The sequence below is a fragment of the Rana temporaria genome, chromosome 9 (genome assembly GCF_905171775.1).
Source record: "Rana temporaria chromosome 9, aRanTem1.1, whole genome shotgun sequence".
Lineage (NCBI taxonomy): Eukaryota > Metazoa > Chordata > Amphibia > Anura > Ranidae > Rana > Rana temporaria.
In genome coordinates, this window is record NC_053497.1 from 19156527 (window position 1) to 19177196 (window position 20670).

The 20670-nt window shown below is 43.9% G+C and overlaps 1 protein-coding gene across 3 annotated transcripts in view; it reads right to left on the bottom strand.

The window, feature by feature from the left end:
* The window catches only part of LOC120913159 (deoxyribonuclease-1-like), a 72032-nt gene that overhangs the window by 38073 nt on the left and 13289 nt on the right, over positions 1-20670 (bottom strand). The window contains exon 1 of one of the 3 annotated variants that reach the window (XM_040322894.1): positions 7779-7882. The exons of the other annotated variants lie outside the window; for them this stretch is intronic. The gene's annotated coding sequence lies outside the window, so the exon portion shown is untranslated. Of the gene's footprint in view, positions 1-7778; positions 7883-20670 lie in introns of those variants that run through there. 3 annotated transcript variants of the gene reach the window in all.

Here is a 20670-nt window from a genome sequence, read left to right on the forward strand (position 1 = left end):
AAGGAGGGTCGAGTCTTCCAGTCCCTCCTAAATTTCCTGCCGGGACGGTAGGATCTAGCATCCCTGTACTTGACAGGAAGATCGCGTCTGTAAGCGGGGCCCTTCTGGGGCTCTGGTCTCCTATCGGAGGGAATCAGCCCGGATTTTCCCCCGGTAACCTTGGAGATGGCCAAGTCCATCTTTGTGCCAAATACACTTGAGCCACCATATGGAGTTTTGCACCAGTAGATTTTGATGCTGTCTCCGCTATCCAGGGTCTCAGCCATAAGGCTCTTCCCAGTCATGAAGTCGCCCCCTCAGGAGCCGTAAGCCAACTTAATTTCCCTGCAGGGAGGAGAATATCTTCCCCTGGTCGGCTCCTTCTAGAATGGAATTCTCAACGTTAGACGCCCATGCAGCGATAGTTTTAGCTACTGCCGCCGTGGTGATAGCCGGCCTACTAGCGTCTCCTGTCGTGGAGCAGGCTTCCTTCAGTTCTATATTGATTTCACGATCAAGAACGTCCCGGATGGTAACTGCATCTTCAATCGGTAGAGAAACGTCTCTAGCGAGTCGCATTAAAGATGAATCGACCGTAGTTGCATTGATCAAAGAATTGATCCTAGACTCCCACAAGGGGTACAATCTGCAAACTTGTTGCTCATACTGGGCCGCTTATGCGATCTCCCCCACTCATCCTTTATGAGGTTTTCCAGCTCTTTGATGAAGGGAAATGATTCAGGACCCCCTTTTCAGCACCAGGAAATATTTCTGAACCTTCAGAGGTTCTGCCATAACCTCTTCCCAGCCGATCGCTTCCTCGACTGAATGGGCAAATGGTTCAACTAAAGAAGAGACAGTCCGACGCCTGCTCACACTCCTCATTCTTAGAGAGGGTTTTTGCAGCCTGGCGTAACGGCCGGGTGCTGGGCGATGTGCTTGGGGAAGGATCGCCCACAATTGATCCCTGTGCGATTCTCCTAGGAGCTCAGTATATACTCTGGCCTCCGAATCCTTGGTTACTTCAATGAAGCACGAGCGGCAGGCCAATTCCCCTGGCAAGGCTGGCGCCCCGCATATTTGGCAAACATTTGCTGTGGTGCGGGTAAGATAGCTCCATCTGGGATGAAGGTAATCGTCTGCGGTGGGACCGACTATGACAGGAGTGGCTGTGACGCGAGCGGCTATGCCTTGATTGAAGAAAGCAAGAGGGTAACCTTGAGTGACTTCTTGCGCCTTCTGCCGGAAGCATGGCTAGAATCTCCCTCTGTGCCGCAAACTTGCGTCTTTTGACCCGATAGGGCTACCAAAACTGTAGCGTCAGTGGCCAAGCTCTCTTTTTTGTCTCTTCTCTACTTACCACCTTCTGGACGGCCTCTATACCTGGTCAGCTGATGGTGGTCTGCGAGGGCAGTGGCCCCCATGAGGATAGCAGGGAGACAGCCCGGAAAGGTGGGAAAAAAGAGAGAAGGGAAAACATTACAATATGTCCCCCCCCCCCCCCCAACATTTCTATTTATTAAATATAATGATTTATATACATATATCTATCCTTATTTTATTTTTTATTTTTTGGATTATATTAATTGTTTAATTATGGATATACTTTCTCCTACAATATGTTATAAATTAATATATAAATGTATTATATCTTCTATCCTATTTGTTCCTATTTCTTTTTCTTTTTTTTTTTGTGTAATCAATTGGCCCAGGCTGAACTGGGACGAGCCTGCACACACCTGGTGCAATCTTCACTCCGAGTAGAGCAGAGCAGCAGGACTGCAGCCAGAACTACAGAGCGATAGGACTGTTTCCTTTTTTTTTTTTTTAAACGGCGCCGCCATTTGGAAGAGGGCAGAGGAGACCGGCGGCATCATCACTGAGCTGCGTGCATGCGCAGAGCGCTGAGGGGTACGCGGCGGTGACCCCGAGAGTATGGGGTGTCAGAGGAACCACAGGGCTCAGCAGAGCTGAGAAAAAAACAACAGGCAGACAAAGGTACAAAACGGACTAACCTTAGGTGGCAAATGTAATGATACAAATACCTTTGTGGAAGCACACACTGCACTGGAAGGAAAGACAGAGCGAAAGTGGGGACCACTGCGAGATTTGAAGCTTCTTTAAAGCTTGCTACAGATGCCAGTATAATTCCAGAGCCCCTGAGACCACCAGAACGGGGGTTCCCACCATAAAGCTCATTTAGAGACTGTACAGGAGGGACTTCCAAACAGGAGAGGCTGAACCTGCTGGGGCGATCTGCGGTAAGAGGCATGCTTCTTGCTTGTTCGTCCAATCTGTCAGGTGAGGATAAAAAAAGAGAATGGTGCGGGGCGTCTCCCCTTCAAATTTATAGCTAACCAATCCTGTCAGGTTGTGGGGGCGGAGTCACAACCCAGTGTGTGCTGCCATGAATGCGTCAGGAAAGGTTTTGTCTGGATATTGCAGCCTTGGATTAACTAGTTTAATAAATAAAAAAGAAGTGTGGAATATGTTGTTTTACAATCATAAATAATATATCTATGACATGGTATTCAAACTATATAACATGAAGAGCTAAATGAAACATTTCTGAGACTTCATGTAAAGTCCTAAATTAATGCAAGTTCTCTCAGCTGAAGACAAGGAAATCCTGGAATACGGTTCAAGTAACACTGTACTTCTCAATGCGGTTCTCAAACAGGAGAAATATGCATTTCTGCCACTAGAGGGCACTGTAGGGGAAAGGCTCCAGTTTAGTTTAGATGGTAGTTTCTGTCCTCTCAGACCTTCATTGACCTTAACAACTTATGCTGTGTACACACAACCGTTTTTAATGTCATGGAAAAAATGACGTGATTCTTGTCAAGCCTGCCTTGCATACACGCGATCATGAAAAAAAAAAAATGCTCGAGCAAAGCACGGTGACTAACAACACGCACTACAACACGTACGACGGCACTATAAAGGGGAAGTTCTATTCGGATGGCGCCACCCTTTGGGCTGCTTTTGCTGATTTCATGTTACCGCGTGTTAGTAAAAGTTTGGCGAGAGATGATTCGCGCTTTTCAGTCTTCGTGCTTTTCAGTCTGTTACAGTGTGACGAATGTGCTATCTCCATTACGAAGGCTAGTTTTAGCAGAACGAGTGCTCCCGTCTCATAGCTTGCTTCTGAACATGCACGTTTTGTTCCTGTCGTTAAAGCCTACACACGACCGTTTTTCACGACGAGAAAAACGACGACGTGAAAAACGACGAGAAAAAATAGAGCATGTTCTAAATTTTTAATGCCCATTTTTCACATTGTGAAAAATGCTCTGGAGCCCACACACGACCGTTTTTAACGACCAATTAAAAAAATGGCATTTTTCACGTGATGAAAAACGGTCGCGTGTACGCGGCTTTAAAGTGGTTGTAAAGCCTTACAGACGACTTTCACCTACAGGTAAGCCTAGATTAAGGCTTAGCTGTAGATGCTTGAAATATCTCCTAAACCTACACCAATTACCTTGTACGGCGATGTCTTCCACGCATGCGCCGGTGTATTCAGTGCATGCACACTCTAGAAAGGGCACACCATGACTGGCGGCTCCCACGCGACTCCGGCCAGTCACAGAGTCGGAGTTCGTGGCCCTGGAAGGAAGAGGGGTGAAGAATGGATGCTTCCAGCCAGCGGGGAAATCAGGGGCCAACATTTCAGGTAAGTGACACATAATGGGCTACAATGCGAAACAGAGAAAGTAAAACCCATCAAGGTTTACTTCCTCTTTAAAGTGGTTATAAACCCTCTGGGGCTAGTTACACCTACAGGTAAGATTAAGGCTTACCTGTAAGTGTTTGCAATATCTCCACGGTTTAGGAGATATTTGCCAAAAGGAATACACCGATGTCTACGGCGCAGGCGCACTGAAAATTACGGTTTTATGAATTGATAATGCCGGCTTTCTGAGATTTGGTTTACAAGTTAAAACATTTTTTTTTGCTAGAAAATTACTTAGGGCCAGATTCACAAAAGAGATACGACGGCGTATCTCCTGATACGCCGTCGTATCTCTGTTTCTATCTATGCGACTGATTCATAGAATCAGTTACGCATAGATATCCCTAAAATCCAACAGGTGTAATTGTTTTACACTGTCGGATCTTAGGATGCAGTACCGCGGCTGCCGCTGGGGGGAGTTCGCGTCGTAAACCAGCGTCGGGTATGCAAATTAGGAGTTACGGCGATCCACGCCGGATTTTCGCGTTCGCTACGTCGCCACTAGTCTAGTTTCCCGTCGCAAAGTTAGTCGTCGTTTTGGGTGCCTTAACTTTAGTCAGCAATCGTATTGCTGTCTAAAGTATGGCCGTCGTTCCCGCGTCAAAATTTTAAATTTAAGGTCGTTTGCGTAACACGTCCGGGAATACGGAAGTACGCTACGCACGTCGCCGTTCGAAAAAATTACGTCACTTCATGCAAAGCACGGCGAGAGTTAAGAAACGGAGAATGCGCAGTAGGTCCGGCGCGGGAGCGCGCCTAATTTAAATGGCACACGCCCATTTGAATTGGTCCGCCTTGCACCGGACGTCTTTACGATACACCGCCGCAAGTTTCCACGTAAGTGCTTTGTGGATCGGGCACTAAAACTGGAAACTTGCGGCGGTGTATGGTAAACGGGTTACGTTACACCGGCGCTCTTGTACGTGAATCTGGCCCTTAGAACCCCCAAATATTATATATATATTTTATTCACACACTAGAGAATAAAATGGCGGTTGTTGCAATACTTTTTGACGCACTGTATTTACGCAGCGATCTTACAAGTGTTTTTTTTGGGGGAAAAAAATCACTTTTTTGAATTAAAAAATAAGACAACAGTAAAGTTAGCCCAATTTTTTTTTATATTGTGAAAGATGATGTTACGCCGAGTAAATTGATACCCAACATGTCACGCTTTAAAATTGCGCTCTGTGTATGCGTCAACTTCATTCTGAGCGTGTTTTTTAGTCCGTCGGATTTGCATCCAGACGAACAGAAAAATTGAGAACATCTTCTCTATCTAATTCAGTCGGAATTTCCAACGGAAAAAGTCCCATGGGGCATACACACGGACATAATATCCGATAAAAAGCTTCCGCCTGACTTTTTCCGTCAGAAATTCCTCTCGTGTGTACGAGGCATTAGAGTCCCTGGTACGTAAATAATTAAAGCGGAAGTTCACTATAAAACAATTATATACCATCCAGCATACTGCCGACATGTACAGTATGCTGGGTTTTTTTTTGGTTTTTTTTCGCTGTACATACCGTTTTATAGTTATTTTTGTTTTCTCACTCCCGCGGGGAATAGGCGTTCCTATGAAGAGGCGTAGATGATTGACGTGCGGCTAAGGCGCGTCACGCGTTCCGAAAATAGCCGGACTGGGACTCGGCTCTATACGGCGCCCGCGCACAGACTAGGAGCTGACTGCGCAGGCGCCGTATATAGCCAAGTCCCATTTCGGCTATTTTCGGAACATGTGACGCGCCTTAGCCGCACGTCAATCATCTACGCCTCTTCATAGGAACGCCTATTTCCCGCGGGAGTGAGAAAACAAAAAGAACTATAAAACGGTATGTACAGCGAAAAAAACAAAACCGCATACTGTACATGTCGCCAGTATGCTGGATGGAATGGTATATACCGTATTTATTGGCGCATACCGCGCACTTTAAAATAAGGGTAAAATCGTGGGTGCGCGATATACGCCGATACCCGCGCTGTGTTTGAACCTTGCCGCTGACATATACCGAGCGCAGTACACTCGGGTACACTCGGCCAGGCTTGGCTCCCCTCGTGGTCACGCAGTCACGCCCTGTGCCGCCTCGAGCGTGCCCAAGTGTACTGCGCTCGGTATATGTCGGCAGCGGCGGCGTTCAAACACAGCGCGGGAAGTGGGGATCGGCTCAGAAACAGCGCGGGAGAAGCAGGGAGGACACCACCGAGGCCGCAGACGGACGACAAGGCCGCCGGGCAAGACACCGACGAGGGGCATTCAAACTGTAAGTATTTTATTTTTTTCTCAAATTTCCCTTCTAGGTTGGGGGTGCGCGCTATACGGCGGTGCGCGCTTTACCCCGATAAATACGGTAATTGTTTTAGGGTGAACCTCCGCTTTAAGTAAACAAAAATGAGAACAAAACAGTCTGTTTTCTGCAGTTTTTTTTACAAAGGTGGTAACTTTAAAAAAAAAAATAATAATTTGTTTTACAAAATGTAAAAAAAAATAAAAAAAATTACCACTCACATCTTATTTACAATCTTATTTATTGGACAAAAACAACATGTAGTCATAAAAACTAGGGTTGTCCCGATACCGATACTAGTATCGGTATCTGGACCGATACCAAGCATTTGCCCGAGCACTTGTACTCGGGCAAATGCTCCCGATGTTTCACCCGATACCCGTACTGTCGTCGGTGATCAGTGCGTGGGGAAGTTACAAGCACCGACCACCGCTGATTTTAAAGCAGCTGAAAGCCGCCGTGTATGCCGCCGTGTATCCCGTGTATGCCGCCGTGTTTCTCTCCCCTTCGGTGCTCCTCCTCCACCCCCTGGAAATGTCAGAGATCACTGACTCTGTCCATTCACATAACTGAAACATTGTAACCTGTGTTTACAAATGTTTCAGTTTATGAATGAAGAGAAGACACTGTCTTCACGCCATTCATTTTCAGCGCAGCTGGTGCTGCTGAGAAAGGGACAGGGGAACATGTGTCCCTAGTCCCTTTCACTGTCTCAAAGGGAAGATGTCAGAGGTCTGTTAAGGCCCCTGATATCTCACCAAAGCCCCCCCAACAGGGCTGAAAAAATAAATAAAAAAATAAAGAATAAAAAAACAAAAGAATAAAAAAAATGATTGTAGAAAATAAAAAAATGTAAGAAAAAACACACTGACACGGTCCACCGGGGGGGTGGACCGTGTCAGTGTGTTTTTTCTTACATTTGTTTATTAAAAAATAATGCATTATAAATTAAAAAAAATTGTAAAAAAAAAAAATGTAAAAAATTAAAAACAAATTGTTAAAGATAAAAAAAAAAAAACATACTGACACATGTGCCGCTGTCACATGAGATTAAAAAAAAGTATCGGTATTCGGTATCGGCGAGTACTTGAAAAAGTATCGGTACTTGTACTCAGTCTTAAAAAAGTGGTATCGGGACAACCCTAATAAAAACCATGGTAAAAACACATACAATGTAATAGTCTATTTTATTATAATAGCGTATGTGTTTCTTTCATGGTGTTTATGGCTATATGTCATACTATAAAGAGAAATTATAAAAAAAAATCCACTTAATGAGAAGTTTTTTTTTTAAATAATATACATGTTATACTTACCTCCACTGTGCAGATCGTTTTGCACAGAGTGGCCTCGAACCGTGTCTTCTGGGGTCCCTCGGCGGCTGTCTCGGCTCCTCCTCGCAAAAGCTTTCCACGTTCATGCGAGTTCCCTCGCATGGTGGAAAGCTTTTGCGAGCGCGCTCCCGTGATACAGCAGCGGCCATAGCCGCCGACTGTATCACTCGGCCCCGCCCCTAGGCGCGCCGCGTCATCCGCTGTGATTGACAGCAGCGCCAGCCAATGGCTGCGCTGCTATCAATCCGCCCAGCCTAGCTAATCAACGGCCAGGCTGGGAACCGAGCAAGATGACAAGCACGCGCCCGGGACTTTCGAACGGTGAGGTAAGTAAAACGGGGGCTCAGGGGGGGGGGGGCGGTGCTGTCAGATGTTTTTTTACTCTTTTTCCATTTTAGTATTCTACCAAAAAATAAATAAATTAATAAATAACCCGTGCATTACCTGCCTACTTGGGTCCGGTGTGGATATACGTAGCTGGACAATGCAAACCCACAGGAACGGCAATGACTGTCCGCTAACACTCACTGCTGGGGGTGCTTTATAGAACATCAGACTGACCTGTGGGAAAAGAAACCAATCTCCCACCTGACACGTCTTTATTCTTCCATTTGCTTTCAGTAAACAAGCCAAGGGATCAATACCGTGGAGGTCAGAGGTGTTTTCTTTGTAAAGACTTTTGATGTACATCGGTAAAGTTGATTATAACCTATCAGTAGGACTGCCCTAGTCCTGGCTATAATGTAGGGGGATTTGGGCTGATTAGCATGTTCAGCTTGCCACTAAGGCGTTTGTGTTTTAGTGGAATGTATAATGCGTTTTAGATCCTTTCACCTATTTCTCTTTGTGGACTCCTTTGGACACTGTGCTGCTAAAGTCCAGCTACACCATGATCACTGCCAACTGTTTTCTGCATCTTTCATGGGTATGCAACAATAGAACCTTAATGATCTCACTGTGACCTTGCTTTGAGGTCACATTTACACAATTGCTATTAACCACTTAAGACCCCGGACTTTTAGGCAGGTAAAGGACCTGGCCAGTTTTTGCGATTCGGCACTGCGTCGCTTTAACTGACAATTGCGCGGTCGTGCGACGTGGCTCCCAAACAAAATTGGCGTCCTTTTTTCCCCACACCACCAATAGAGCTTTCTTTTGGTGGTATTTGATCACCTCTGCGGTTTTTATTTTTGCGCTATAAACAAAAATAGAGCGACAATTTTGAAAGCAAAATCTATATTTTTTACTTTTTGCTATAATAAATATCCCCCAAAAACATATAAAAACATTTTTTTTTTCCTCAGTTTAGGCCGATACGTATTCTTCTACCTATTTTTGGTAAAAAAAATCGCAATAAGCGTTTATCGATTGGTTTACGCTAAATTTATAGCGTTTACAAAATAGGGGATAGTTTTATTGCATTTTTATTAACTTTTTTTTTTTTACTACTAATGGCGGCGATCAGCGATTTTTTTCGTGACCGCGACATTATGGCGGACACTTCGGACAATTTTGACACATTTTTGGGACCATTGTCATTTTCACAGCAAAAAATGCATTAAAAATGCATTGATTACTTTGAAAATGACAATTGCAGTTTGGGAGTTAACCACAAGGGGGCGCTGAAAGGGTTAAGTGTGACCTCATCTGTGTTTCTAACTGTAGGGGGTGTGGCTGTAGGTGTGACGTCATTGATTGTGGTTCCCTATATTAGGGAACACACGATCGATGACGGCGCCACAGTGAAGAATGGAGAAGCTGTGTTTACACAGCTCTCCCCGTTCTTCAGCTCCATGGACCGATCGCGGGACTCCAGCGGCGATTGGGTGCCGCGGTCAAGGAACTTCGGACCGGGTCGCGGGTGCGCGACCCACGGCTGGGCACTTAAAGAGGACGTACCTGTACGTGCTTGTGCCCAGCCGTGCCATTCTGCCGACGTATATGTGCAGGAGGCGGTCCTTAAGTGGTTAAAAAAAAAAAGTGCATGTGTATCTACAGCCATTTTTTTTTTTTTTTTTAGCATTTAATTCTTGGTTAGGGATGAACGCATCTGCCTGGGTTTTGCTGAAAATTTACAAACATCGCAGAAAACCCCATTGAGGAGCATTGGGGGTGAGTCTAGTTACTCAGTTCTGCCATTTGTAAGGCAAGTAGGCAAGCTATTGTCAAACAAAGGCTGTGAGAAGGGACAGGTATCAAGGCCACAAAAAAAAATATTCAGTGTAGAAGGCCTTTTCATGTGGCTTAGACGGTGACATTGAAAATACAGTGGAACCTTGGACTACGAGCATAATCCGTTCCAGGAGAATGCTTGTAATCCAAAGTACTCGCATATCAAAGCGAGTTTCCCCATTGAAGTCAATGGAAACGAAAATAATTTGTTCTGCATTGACTTCAATGGCATGCAATACCGCATGCGGCCAGAGGTGGGGTGGCGCCGGAGAGCCTCGTAAACAGCCGGAAAGGCCAGAGGACAGCTCGGCTGACTTCGGCAAACCTTGTAAAGGCTCGAGAACTGTCTTTCCGAGCATTTCCGACCAGCGCCGTTCGGCTCCAGAGCCCCCCCCCTCGCCTCAGGCCAAACACGGTACTGCACACCGATTTGGCCTGAATCCTGCTCGTGTTGTGAGACAACACTCGCAAACCGCGTTAGGATTTTACTTGCAATCCAAGGTTCCACTGTACACAAATCCTTTAAATTACAGGATTGGAGAAATATCACAGATAGCCTCTACAGTTTGGAGATATTTCCTCTCACTACCTGTTGTATCTCAAGGACAGGAAATAAAAAGAAGTCTTAAAATAAAATAAAAAAAACGTTAGATAGGTTCAAGTAAGTAATAGGTTATTCTTGCTCCCACTGACAGGGTTTTTATTTAGTATCTCACTGACACCAAGGATTGGGATTTATTTTATCCTACTGACACTAAAGATTGGCACAGATTTTATTCCACTGATACCAAGGATTGGCACTAATTCACTGATACCAAGGATTGGCACTAATTCTTTCATGTTGACACCAAGGATTGGCACTTATTTTATCCCATCTATGTAGATAATCTTTGATCATACAAGATAGTACTGTTGGTGTCAATGGGAGAAAGAATAACCTATTACTCACTTACTCACAACCTATCTAATGTTTTTTTTTTTTATTATTTTAAGGCTTCCTTTTATTTCCTGTCCTTGAGATACAACAGGTAGTGAGAGGAAATGTCTCCAAACTGTAGAGGCTGTCTGTGATAAAAAATCAAACTGTTAAAAACATATTCTAAAACCCTAAAATTAGTGTAATAAAATATAAGCAGCGCTGTAAACAATGTAAGATGAAATATCCGTTTTCACAGGTATTCAAAAATAATGCGACATGTTTCGTTATAAAAGACTTAGTCATGGGATTGATCAAGTCTTTTATGACGAAACATGTCGGGGCGTGGCTGTGCGGCAACCATCTGAAGTGAACGTGTGACTTATAAAGGCCGATCAAGGAAGCAGAGATCCAGGAAGGAACAGCGGGGAGGTGGTGAGCGATCAGTGGACACCTTGGGTCCGCTGCGACCAATATACTTGGTTTTCGGTTTATCTCTGAACGAGTGTTTGCTGTGCAGTGTATTGCTCTATTTTTTGAGATTCATGTGAGTGCTATATTTGAAGATTTTAGTGTGTTAATAAACTGATTTTACGGTATCACGCTATTTTGAGCACTTTTTATTTATTATTATTATTATATAGGATTTATATAGCGCCAACAGTTTACGCAGCACTTTTACAATATAAAAGGGAGACAATACAGTTACAATACAATAAAATACAAGAGGATTAAGAGGGCCCTGCACAGAAGAGCTTACAATCTAATAGGGTGGGGCAGATAATACAAAAGGTTGTAACTGTGGGGAATGAGCTGATGGAAGTTTTAAAAGATTAGTTGGAGGCATGATAGGCTTCCCTGAAGAGGTGAGTTTTCAGGTAGTGAGTTCCAGAGGATGGGAGAGGCTCTGGAGAAATCCTGGAGACGAGCATGGAGAGATTTCTGGCAGTGAATTGGTTAAACCGGGATTATCTGCTATACCTACCAGTGAGGTATTTTTGTACACGTTTACACGCCGAACACGAGAGTGTAAGGCAATTAGTGTTGGTGAGTTTTGCATCTGATGGGAGAGGATGCACTGACACCGGGTGTGGTGGAAGATTGGAAGATATTATCATTGGCCCAGATTCAGGTAGAATTGCGCGATATTTGCGGGGGAGCAGGGCAACGATTTTGCCCTGCGCCCCCGCAAATATTTTGCGCTGCCCTCGATTCACGGAGCAGTAGCTCCGTGAATTGCGAGGGCGCGCCGGCAAATTTGCCCGGCGTAAGCGTGCGCAAGTTAAATGATCCCGCCGGGGGCGGGAATCATTTAAATTAGGCGCGCTCCCGCGCCGAGCGTACAGCGCATGCTCAGTCGGGAAAATTTCCCGACGTGCATTGCGGCAAATGACGTCGCAAGGACGTCATTTGCTTCTAAGTGAACGTGAATGGCGTCCAGCGCCATTCACGTTGCACTTACGCAAACGCCATGAAATTCAAATTTCACGGCGCGGGAAGGCCGGCTATACTTTAGCATTGGCTGCCCCTACTATTAGAAGGGGCAGCCTTGCGCTAAAAGTAGCCGTACGGAAACTCCGTACCTGGCTTGCGCGGGGCCCGCGCAAGCTTGTGAATCAGTGGTAGTATGCAATTTGCATACTACACGCTGATACACAATGGGAGCGCCCCCTAGCGGCCCACGCAAGAATGCAGCCTAAAATCTGCGAGGCATAAGAGCCTTATGCTGCGCAGATTTTAGGCTGCAGTCGGTGTAACGAGGTTCCTGAATCAGGAGCACTCGTTACACCGGAGCAAGTAAGCACTTGCTCTGCGTAACCTATGGTTGCGCGGGCGCAAGTGCTTCTTGAATCTGGGCCATTATTTTTTCACAAACCTACTTGATGTGATATATGGACTTATATTTAATTAATATTTAAACACATTTATATATATTTTTTGACATTTGTGCACATATTCACTTTTGTCACATGGTGATGTTTATGGACATTAGCATTATATTTCATCTTACATTGTTTACAGCGCTGCTTATATTTTATTACACAAATTTTAGGGTTTTAGAAAAAAAAAATTCAAAGATAGTTATATAACATAGAACACTGCAAGTGGCATTGTAGCTGAGCAGATGTGTGCCACTTTTATTCAGCAAAGTGTCTATATATAGACACCCAAATTATTGGCACTTATTTTTCCCCACTGATACCAATAATTGGCACTTTTTTTTTCTTACACAGACACCAAGGACTAATGCCGCGTACACACGATCGTTTTTCGGGTTTTTTAAAAATGTCATTTAAAATGATCGTGTGGGCTTCGCATCATTTTTCGGGTTCTGAAAAACAACAAAAAAAAAATTCGAACATGCTGCATTTTTTAACGACGTTTTAAACAATGTCATTTTTCGGGTTGTAAAAAATGATCGTGTGTGGGCTTTAACGACGTGAAAAACCCATGCATGCTCAGAAGCAAGTTATGAGATGGGAGCGCTCGTTCTGGTAAAACTACCGTTGGTAATGGAGTAAGCACATTCATCACGCTGTAACAGACAGAAAAGCGTGAATCGTCTTTTACTAACACAAAATCAGCAAAAGCAGCCCAAAGGGTGGCGTCATCCGCATGGAACTTCCCCTTTATAGTGCTGTCGTACGTGTTGTACGTCACCGCGCTTTGCTAGAGCATTTTTTTTTCACGGTCGTTTGTGGGCAACTTCGTTTTAATGATGAAGTTGGAAAAATTGTGTTTTTTCGAGAGGCTAAAAAACTTCGTTTTTTACAACCCGAAAAATGATCGTGTGTGCATAACACTTATTTTTATCCTGCTGATACCAAGGATTTATCAATTGGATAAATAAGTGCCAATCCTTGGTATCAGCAAGATAAAAATAAGTGTCAGCCCTTGGTGTCTGTGTGGGAAAAAAAAGTGCCAATCCTTGGTATCAGTGGGGGAAAAAAATTGCCAATAATGTATAAACCCTTTGCTGAACAAAAGTGGCACCCATCTGCTCAGCTGCAATGACACTTGTTATATAACTATCTTGTATGATCAAAGCATCAAGATGGGATCAAATAAGTGCCAATCCTTGGTATCAGTGGGGGGGGGGGGTGTCAGTGCATTAGTGCCAATCCTTGATATCAGTGAATTTGTGCCAATCCTTGGTATCAGTGGAATAAAATATGTGCCAATCTTTAGTGTCAGTGAGATACTAAATAAAAACCCTGTATTGTTGGTGTCAGTGGGAGCAAGAATAACCTATTACTCACTTCAATGGCATTAGCTGGCATTCCTTGATATCAGTGGGATAAAAAATATGTTTCAATCCTTGGTATCAATGGGATAAATAAGTGCCAATCCCTGGTATCAATATAATAAATAGGTGCCAATCCCTGGTATCAATGGGCCAGGTAAGTGGCAATCCTTGGTATCAGAGGAATAAAATAAGTGGCAATCAATAATAAGTGCATTCCTTGGTATCAATGCATAAACACAATTATAACATGACATTTGCACGAATTGTAATAGATGTGTATGTTTGAATTATAATGGCCACACAGAATATTTTCCTTCCACGCTATCTGCTTCCCTGACGCCCCCTTCTGGAGTTTGTCCACGTCAGCTGGGTCCCTGTGTGTCTCTTTCAACATCACACATCATGTATCACAGACCCATACAACACAATTTTCTTACAGGCTGCAGATAATCGGAATACAGGTTCATGTAATGGACCCCGGACAAGTATTACCTGTCTTTGGTAGCCTACACTGACTAAAAGATAGACCCACACGGGGGACGGGATATACTAAGCAAGATATGAGAGTGATATCTTACCGTACTTTCAGAGGTGATCAGTCTCTGTCCTGCCCCTGATGGTTCCTCTTGGTGACCTCTTGGTCGGCTCTCCTCCAGTACACAACCCAGGGACCCACGTTGGGCTGCCAGATTGTTTTGAATGCAGACAAGTGTCTGTACGAGTGAGTATCTGCACCTGGCCTAATTTCAAGTGTAAATATACGTGCACGTAAAAGAAACACGCTCACACCTTTGTTCAGCTAAGATTAAACTTTCCTTTTATTGTTTGGGCATATGGCCTCCTTTATAGTAAAACATGAGTCATCTATGGATTGGGTGATCTTTTATCTAAGGGTCTTCTAGCCAGATCCATCCGGGTTTCTCGTCTTCTTTGGAGGCCTCAGCATTCCTGTTTTCCTTGATGGGATGGGGTGTCTGGAGGGGCCATTTTGAGGAAAGAGATTTAGCATGTATATATGTACAAATAGAAATAGTAATTTAATTAGAGTATTAAAGTGGAGGTTCACCCAAAAACGTTTTTATCTAACATTAGATTGATGCTCGTTTTGTCAAGGGGAATCGGGTGTTTTTTTTACAATCGAAGCAGTACTTATCATTTTAGAGATACATCTTCTCCGCCGCTTCCGGGTATGGGCTGCGGGACTGGGTGTTCCTATTTGATTGACAGGCTTCCGACGGTCGCATACATTGCGTCACTATTTTCCGAAAGTAGCCGAATGTCGGTGCGCAGGCGCCGTATAGAGCCACACCGACGTTCGGCTTCTTTCGGCTACTCGTGATGCGATGTATGCGACCGTCGGAAGCCTGTCAATCAAATAGGAACGCCCAGTCCCGAAGACCATACCTGGAAGCGGCGGAGAAGATCTATCTCTAAAACGGTAAGTACTTCTTCGATTTAAAAAAAACACCCGATTGCCCTTGACAAAACGAGCCTCAATCTAATGTTATAAAAAAAAAATTTGGGTGAACTCCCGCTTTTAGCAATCCATAACAGTATAAATAAGTGCCAGTCCCTGGTATCAATGTAATAGGTGCCAATCCCTGGTATCAATGGGCCGAGTAAGTGCCAATTCTTGGTATCAGAGGAATAAAATAAGTGGCAATCAATAGTGGTAGCTGGCTTAAATAAGTGTATTCCTTGGTATCAATGGGATAAATAAGTGCCAATCCTTTGGATCAATGGGATAAATAAATGACAATCCCTGGTATCAATAGGAGAAATAAATGCCAACCCCTGATATCAATGGGGGTTACCAGGGTTTGGCTCCTAGGTATCTCATTGATACCAGGGTTTGGCACTTATTTATTCCATTGATACCAGGGGTTGGCACGTATTTATCCCATTGATAACAAGGATTGGCACTTATTTATCCCATTGATACCAGGGATTGGCACCTATTTATCCCATTGATACCAAGGATTGGCACTTATTTATCCCATTGATACCAGGGATTGGAACTTATCTTATTGATACCAAGGATTGGCGCTTATTTATCTTATTGATGCCAAAGATTGGCACTTATTTATCCCATTGATTTGAGGTGCCTCAGGGGGTGTGGTTGTTTGCCACAAACAAAAAAACACCAACCGCCACTGAAAATTATTAATGGTTTTTAATTTTTTTTTACAAAAAAAGCAAACTAAAAAGTATGGAGTGCATTTGTATTCAGCCCTCTTTTCTCTGATACTCCTAACTAAAATCTAATGGAATTGATTGCCTTCAGGAGGAGTGTTATTTTGTTGACTAAAATATTTTCCTCGACTAAATTAATACTGTTTTAGTCAACAAAATACAGCTAAAACCATTAAGATGACTAAAATAAGACTAAAACAAAAATGGCTTTTTAGACTTTTTAGACAAAAGACTATGATGAAAACTAAATTGAAATTGGACTTCAAAATTAAAACTGCCCTACCACATAAGAATATTTAGGGGGCATTTACTAAGCTGCTAAAAGAAAAAAAAGAAAAAGAAAAATGCTCTTTTTTTTCCCCCTAATATTATGTTGGTAATATATTCAGGTAATATGTGCAATGTGTAATCTCCCATGCGTCACATCCGGCCCAGAGAGTGGAGCGTGTGCCAGGTAACTGGCAGTGAGCATTAATCTCCATTCTTTAGAGGCTGTTTTACTAGTGATTTTGTAATTTTTACCTTTAGTTTTTATACAACCAATAGTCCTTTATATTGTAAAATGCCTTATATTGAATAAATTCACTGTAACAAAACGTCCCACACTCTGCTTGAGTGCTTTCGTCATATACCGTTTTCTCCCAGTCTGAATATAGATATCAGATATTCCAACCGATGCTCAACATGAACTGTTTATTGAAACACAGGTAATACTCAGGAAAATCCCCCCCCCCCCCTTTGCATTGCAAGCGCAGTAGACTGTCCAACCAGCAGGGGAGAGCTGTTGGAGGAATCCCCCCTCCCTCCTCACAACAAACACACTTGCACATCCCATAATACCTAAGTCAGACAGACACAATAGAACATTGGAATACAGCCACACCCCAAACGACCCAGCAAAGAGTACACAAAAACATGAGACTATATATATATATATATATATATATATACACACAACATTCCAGTGTGGTTGTACAGTGAGTCTGATTAGTACAGATCAGACTGGGGTTCTTGGTCACCATGTGCCCCTTTCAGAGAAACAGGGTTACTTAGACATAGGAGGTGCATGGGATGCTGAAAAAAGGGTTTCCCAACCTCCCCAATGGATTCTGGGTTCCACAGGCCCCCCGCCCAAAGTGACTCCCATCACATCTCTCCTCTTTCGGCAGAAGACTAACACAGAGGGAGACCCCAGACGGGTTGACTCCGAAGTTAGTCAGTAGTTCCAGTCCCCCAATGCCGGTATCCACACAGTATCCCCAAATAAATTGTCCCAAACATAGAAATACTCATCCAACCAACCTCTGCCTCTCTCAGAGAACATGCCTGCTGCTGGGTAGAGGCCTGGACTGGCCCTTCTCCCTGGAGTCCTTTCAGCCGCTGGAGAGAAGACAGGGTGGCTGGGCTCACTTCATCATGCTGTTGGGGATCTGGGCCAACTGCCCAGCATCCCTGGGGTATACAGATGGAGACTGCATCTTTTTAGCTGAGGGCAGAGGCCAGCAGAGCTCGGCCCTGTTGCCAGTCCTTCTGCTGGGTTGCTGGCATCATTCTGGGGTGCCGTCTGCTGCTGGGAAGCCGGCTGCTTCACCTCCATTACCCTCATCTGGCTGCTGGGACAACATGTCTCTGGTACTGTCTCCCAGATGCATGGATCCCTCCTGGGGAGGAAAGACCACCACCTTCTCACCCTGGGCCTCTGGAACTGCCACAAGTGTAGAGTAGAGATCTTGGACCCTCTGTCCAGTTGTCAGTGCTTCAGCTGCAGAAGTTTCTGGTAACTCCACAGATGTTTCTGGCAGGAAATCCCATGTCCCTGTCAGTGTTGTGGGAGAAAGGCTGACTGCCTCTTCTCTTCGGGAGCCTGAAGCTGCTGTTGGTGCTGGGCAGAGTTGGTGCTCTGCCCTGTTGTCAGCACTTCAGCTTTGGAGATGGCAATCTCCGGAGTTTCCACTGACGATTCTCTGGCATGTTGCTGAACATGTTCTAGCAGTTTTCTTTATGCCCTTTCCAGATACTGGGCCAGATTCACGTAGAATCTCGGCGGCGTAACGTATCGTAGATACGTTACACCGCCGCAAGTTTTCATCGCAAGTGCCTGATTCACAAAGCACTTGCGAGAAAACTTCCGCCGATGGCCTCCGGCGTAAGCCCGCGTAATTCAAAGGAACGTGTGCCATTTAAATTAGGCGCGCTCCCGCTCCGGACCTACTGCGCATGCTCCCTTTTGAATTTCCCGCCGTGCTTTGCGCGAAGTGACGTCATTTTTTCGAACGGCGACGTGCCGTAGCGTACTTCTGTATTCCCGGACGTCTTGCGCAAACGACGTGAATTTTTAAATTTTGACGCGGGAACGACGGCCATACTTTATACAGCACATAAGTGTGCTGAGTAAAGTTAGGGCACCAAAAACGACGACTAACTTTGCGACGGGAAACTAGACTAGCAGCGACGTAGCGAACGCGAAAAACCGTCGTGGATCGCCGTAACTGCTAATTTGCATACCCGACGCTGGAATACGACGCGAACTCCACCCAGCGGTGGCCGCGGTATTGCATCCTAAGATCCGACAGTGTAAAACAATTACACCTGTCGGATCTTAGGGATATCTATGCGTAACTGATTCTATGAATCACTCGCATAGATACTCTGAGAGATACTCTGTCATATCTCCGCTGTGAATCTGGCCCATGGTTCCTTACTTAGTGTAGCGCCTGTGTACTTTCAGTACAGGTGCTATGTTAAATTTAGAGGGGGATGCTCTAGCTGCTGCGTATTTGGAAAGGGCAAGGACTTTTTAACGCAAAACGGTGCTATTTTTTTTTTTTTTTTTGGTTCAATATACTTCAATGGAGAAGCTGCAGAAAAGTATGTAATGTGTTTTTGTGGCAATTTGTGTTATGTAATATGCTCAACAACAAATTGGCCCAAAAGAAATTTAAAAATGCTAATTTTTTTTTTTAAAGGCCATTATCCAATTAATCGGAACAATAATCGACCAACTAATCGATTATGAAAATAATCGTTAGTTGCAGCCCTAGTTTTCAATACCTGATTTAAAACACTTCAATGAACCTCTGTTTTTCAGAGTGGTAGTCTTTAAGGGGTTGAATAATTGTGTAAATGAAAAATTCACAAAAGAAACATTGACTACTGTATTACAAAACCAATTGATGTCATTTTAGTTGCATATGGTTCTTTAAGAAGTTCTTGTAGGATTTCATTCTGAATACAATCACAAATGTACACTAAATTCCCTAAAACCCTTTACAGCATTGGGGGGTTGAATAATTTTGAACAAAACTGTATATGTGCAAACAAATGAAAGCACAGACAAGAGGGTAGGCTCTGTATGGGAAGATCTCTGTATAAGCTCTGTATGGGACGATCTCTGTATAAGATCTGTATGGGAAGATCTCTGTATAAGCTCTGTATGGGAAGATCTCTGTATAAGCTCTGTATAGGAAGATCTCTGTATAAGCTCTGTATAGGAAGATCTCTGTATAAGCTCTGTATGGGAAGATCTCTGTATGGAACGATCTCTGTATAAGATCTGTATGGGACGATCTCTGTATGGGAAGATCTCTGTATAAGATCTGTATGGGAAGATCTCTGTATAAGCTCTGTATGGGACGATCTCTGTATAAGATCTGTATGGGACGATCTCTGTATAAGCTCTGTATGGGAAGATCTCTGTATAAGCTCTGTATGGGACGATCTCTGTATAAGATCTGTATGGGAAGATCTCTGTATAAGATCTGTATGGGAAGATCTCTGTATAAGCTCTGTATAGGACGATCTTTGTATGGGACGATCTCTGTATAAGATCTGTATGGGAAGATCTCTGTATGGGAAGATCTCTGTATAAGTTCTGTATGGGAAGATCTCTGTATAAGATCTGTATGGGACGATCTCTGTATAAGATCTGTATGGGACGATCTCTGTATAAGATCTGTATAGGAAGATCTCTGTATAAGATCTGTATGGGAAGATCTCTGTATGGGAAGATCTCTGTATAAGCTCTGTATAGGAAGATCTCTGTATAAGATCTGTATGGGAAGATCTCTGTATGGGAAGATCTCTGTATAAGCTCTGTATGGGAAGATCTCTGTATAAGATCTGTATGGGAAGATCTCTGTATAAGATCTGTATAGGAAGATCTCTGTATAAGATCTGTATGGGAAGATCTCTGTATGGGAAGATCTCTGTATAAGCTCTGTATGGGAAGATCTCTGTATAAGCTCTGTATGGGAAGATCTCTGTATAAGATCTGTATAGGAAGATCTCTGTATAAGATCTGTATGGGAAGATCTCTGTATGGGAAGATCTCTGTATAAGCTCTGTATGGGAAGATCTCTGTATAAGATCTGTATGGGAAGATCTCTGTATAAGATCTGTATGGGAAGATCTCTGTATGGGAAGATCTCTGTATAAGTTCTGTATGGGAAGATCTCTGTATGGGAAGATCTCTGTATAAGTTCTGTATGGGAAGATCTCTGTATGGGACGATCTCTGTATAAGCTCTGTATGGGACGATCTCTGTATAAGATCTGTATGGGAAGATCTCTGTATGGGACGATCTCTGTATAAGACGATCTCTGTATAAGATCTGTATGGGAAGATCTCTGTATAAGATCTGTATGGGAAGATCTCTGTGGGACGATCTGAGGGACTGTAGCGCTCCGTAGCGCTCCTTCAGTTTGAAGCTTCAATGCTATTAGATATGATCACACAGAGTACGCCCACATCCTTCACACGCTGAACTTCCGCATCTCACAGGGAACAGCCAATCGTTAGGCAGTCTATAC